Here is a 4,633-nt window from a genome sequence, read left to right on the forward strand (position 1 = left end):
TGGACCGGAATGATTTATCACGTAACGCGTGTACCTTAGATATATGCGTTGAATTATTTGTATAATTACAGTCGTAAGAACTGCTCGTGGACGACGATGAATCGTCTCGAGAAAAAAAAATTGATTCGAACGCGTTCTCCTTTACCTGTATAAATCGAGAGTGGAATCCGCTCGGACGATTTCTTTCGTATATACGTACAGCGGAGGTGTCTGATCGGAAAATTTAACCGATTGAAAATCGAGGAGGAATCCTGGAGAGCTCGAAAATTGAAACAGCCAAATAAAAAAAACTTCACCCATCGTAGACGAGTGGAAATTTCGACTTTTTGCAAAACGATTATACAGCCAGGTATAGGAAAATAATCACATGTTACGAGTGAGATACGTGAATCGTTCTACTCCATAATGCGGGTGGTTCGAATGCGTCGGATGATAATTAACGATCGCTAATCAAAAACTTACAATCTGGTGGTCGTTGGGCTGGTGCTGCTGGTGCTGGTGGTGGTGCTGCTGCTACTGCAGGGGCGGCGTCGGTTTTCACGATATGAATGTGCTGTCGGGAACAGCGGCTCCTTGCCAAGACCGAACGAACACCAACTGCTTGCTAATATTCCTGCATTTCCATACCTGTTGTTTTTTTTTTTTTTCTTTTTTTTTTCAATTTTTTTATGAATTTTCTATCGTCACATCGCACCGTTCGCAAAACATATTACGTCACACACTTCGGACCGCAAGACGAGGTGACCCCGAAAACGGTTGCAGAAAAAAAACAATGTTTTCGAAACAGATCATTGTCAATCTGATGTCCGACAAAATTACGATGTAACTAATGCGATTCACAATTCGTCGGAATTTTATTTTTCCAAAGTTTCAACCATATCGCTCGAAATGTATTTTATCCCGGAGAAAAGAATGCGGAGTTACCACCGCCTGTGCGTTTCACAAAATGGCGTATACGTACTCGTGAAATTACCGCTCATGGCTTGAAAAAATATATCCGACCCGCAGGAGAGACGGACAAAAAAGATGGAAACAATAATAATCAAAAATAAATATGTTACGAAAATCGAGCAGTACGAGATATCGCTATGTACCGAAGATTGTTTCGGTCTGGGAGCGTTATCAATATATTTCCATCAAAGGTAAATCTATATGTGTACCAAAATGTAATGATGTATCATGCGTATTTGAATAAAAGTGACTGTTTATGGACATCGATGTGAAGTGTTATTATGTAGACACGTATCGCTACGTGTGATCGTAAAAAAATTTCGAAATATTGCCGTGAAAAGAAAAGAAAAAAGAAAAAAGGTAAAACAAAAAAAAAAGAGGGAAGTGAACGAGGAGACATTTATATTTGTACACGTCATACATCTGTGCGCGATAAAACATCGAGGATATATATACATGTATATATATATACATCGATGCTTTAATATCGATCGAATTGACCGTAGCAGTGACAATATTCCAATCGATTAATAGCTCTGCCGCGACTATGGGTATATGTATCGACAATGTATGGGTTTTGTATAGATGTATTCTATGTACCGTTGCATATATGCATACACGTGTTCAGGTATACGTATATAGAGTGGCGGTGCAGTTGCCCTGCTTTGAGGTCAATGCTGAAGGTCAACAACCAATTATCACCTATAACAGTAGTAGGTATATGGGTGAACCCAGTCTATGGAGATAGCTAGATATATACCTATGTGTAATACTGACGTGTACGTGCGACACACCACTTCCAACTGATAACATAAAATATAATGAATGAATTTTTCAGTCAATTATAACGTCATTTCACATCGGTATTGAAAGTAGCCGGTCACCTCGTTCGATGACTAGTTTTGCGCTCGCAAGAACTGAAAAATGTGTCCAGCGGGAGGAATGAGGGAAAAAGATGATACGTGTAACGTTTACGTTCAATTGACATTTTGAAAATCGTTGATAATGACTTGAGACGTGTCCTGCAAGTACCGTATAGTACATATATATATTGTAACAAAGTTTAATATGAAATTAAGTGATGGTGAACATAATGAAATTTCTCAATTAAATAACACACTACGTGACACGTACGACGAACGGGAAACTCTCTCTCTCTCTCTCTCTGTCTCACTCTCGAAAAATGAAAAAAGAAAGTCCAAAAAAAAAAATGCAGAGACGCAAAGTATTGATTTCTTTCTTTACGTATCTGAACCGCGACGACGCCATAACCGGCTGATGTATTCTACGTATGTGAGGAATTTATTTTATTTTACATAATTATTCCTACAGCATAATGTGCAGATGATACGAAATTGTAAGCAAAAAAAAATGGTAATAAAATTTACAAAGATGAAGAAAACCGAAAAATAAATAAATAATACATCTGCACGCGTCTAAAAAACAGCGAGAAATGATAATTAAATAAATATTGTATGCACAAAGGTATGTGCTCTATGGTATACTTACGATGGCGTTTCTGCAGGTACCACTGGATCAGCTACAAGGGATTGTAAAATGAAATGTTGTAAACTTTTTAGCATAAAAAGTTCCTCTTTTCATGTAAATTTTTACCTCGTAATGGAAGGAGGCCTAATTTTTGTACGAGGGCGGTACCCGTCGCCATTTTGTGTGCCTGAAAGGGTTGCTGGCAGAAGCCTTGCTGAATTTACTCCAATTATACTGGGTATTTTTTATTCTTTTTCTTCGATTCTGATTTTTTTTCTGCACCTTTTTGGGTTTTTAATCTTCTGTTGTTCGGTTTGGTGTTTTTGTTTTTGATTTTTTCTTGTTTTTTCGTTTGTATTCGGTTGTTATCACGCGATGAAGGTTCTTCGTTTTCAAAGGTTTTCTAAATTGAAATGCAAACAATTAAAAATATAATTTTTTCTAGATATTCAAAACAGATAATTATTTTACCGCGCTATATACGTGATGTAAATAAATTTGAATAAGGCAAATAACAATTATTTTTTCATAATTACCTGGGAATTAAAATTGACACGCTAACGGAAAATCCGATGTAATTTATTTCGTTGATTCTTTCAAATTTATATAAGCTTGAATTCGTTCGAAAGTGGTACCTACCGCGATTGGACAATTCTACCTATAACAATAAACTTGTTGTTGTGTCGTATGGGCTTACCATGGATATAGAAACGAATAATTTTTTCAATGAATCGGAAGAAAGAGTTTTCATTTTACTTCATGTGACGAGGGAAAAATTCCGTTTAAACTTCAAAATTCACCTGGTGTACTCGAAAATCCGTGATAAAAGTGCGGTTATTCGTCAGGAAATCACTCATGGGATTCAAAGAAAGAAACTAACTTGATAAATCTTCTGAAATCAATTTTTTTCTAGTTTATTTTACGAGAGAAAGTTCTACGGTCGATTGGTCGCAGCGCGCTGGGTGATTACTTCGGCTGATATGATTTCGAAAAATGTGAATATCGATCAGTGACGCGATTCTACGGATTCGGCAGACATCTGGGAACATGTTTCGCTAATTTTTTGCTAATTTATCTCATTTTAAAACGATTATTTTCACGAAACAAACCCGTGGCGCGCGCGACGTGAGAATTACGCTCCGAGCGCGTCGCCGTCGGGTGGTGGCCGTTGACGAAGAAGTGAAATTTTTGGCCGCATTTCGAAATAAATCCTTGGAAAATATTCTCAAAACTCGAAATTTTTATAATTACACAACGAAGACAGTGGGACCAACATTTTAGAACATGTTTCCAGACATTATTCGACATATTTGAATAGATATCGACATTGCGCTTGTAAAAACTGCATTATTTCACTAAAATATTGAAAAAAATTTCGCAAAAAATCTTTCTACGGTATGAGAAGGTACTGTAGAATATGTCACGCAAGTCTTGATTTTTGAAAATTTTCAGGGATCATTTTTTGGACGAAACGAATACTTCCGACGGCGAGATTCGCTGATATTTGAAGATATATTTTGTCTTTGCTACGGAAATAGAATTTCTGACTATATTTTCAAACAGAAACTTCAAATTTTTTGTTTTTTCGGATAATCTCTCCGTTTCAGATGCTACCGATTATATCTGTTTTTTAGATTTTCGTCTTTCGCCCGTAAAAAAACCTGCGATAAAAATCATCTCACACAGTTCAATTACCGAATAAGAAAATATGTATTCTCGTTTCGCATTGGTAAAAAAATTCTTTTACCTTGATTTTTTCAACATCTTTTTCGTCCTTTCTTTTTTCAAAACTTCTGACACATGATTTTTCAATGGCGTATAGAGCAAACAATCGTGGAAATATACATATGAATGCGGCACGCGAAGGGTTTTTTCGCCGTACATGCTGACGATGTTGAAGAAATATTTGCCCTTCGAAGTTTTCGCTCTCACGGTGGTACTTCGCTTCTTTTGAGCGAGCATGGCGCAAAGAGGGGAAAAAAAAAAAAAACAAGGGAAGAGAGATAAAAACGAGAAAAAAGTGTATGCATACAAAATCCTGAAAAAATATTCTCTGATCATCGGGAGTATAATCCAGAGGGATACGCGAACGTTATGAGAAGATTTGAAAACGGGATATTTTCTCGAAGAGTAAAAAAAAAAAGGTGATCGCGTCTAACAAGCAACGAGGTATTACGCCAGGCGGTGGCGAAGT

The 4,633-nt window shown here is 36.8% G+C and overlaps 1 long non-coding RNA gene across 1 annotated transcript; it reads right to left on the reverse strand.

Annotated features, from left to right (window-relative positions):
• Positions 1-888: 888 nt before the first annotated feature.
• LOC110116799 lies at positions 889-4,021 on the reverse strand. The gene is made up of 3 exons (XR_002305470.3): positions 2,976-4,021; positions 2,566-2,842; positions 889-2,491 (listed from the first exon to the last, which is right to left on the reverse strand). It is a non-coding gene; the product is annotated as an uncharacterized LOC110116799 (long non-coding RNA).
• Positions 4,022-4,633: the final 612 nt, after the last annotated feature.

The sequence above is a fragment of the Athalia rosae genome, chromosome 3, assembly GCF_917208135.1.
Source record: "Athalia rosae chromosome 3, iyAthRosa1.1, whole genome shotgun sequence".
NCBI classification, from domain to species: Eukaryota; Metazoa; Arthropoda; class Insecta; order Hymenoptera; family Athaliidae; genus Athalia; species Athalia rosae.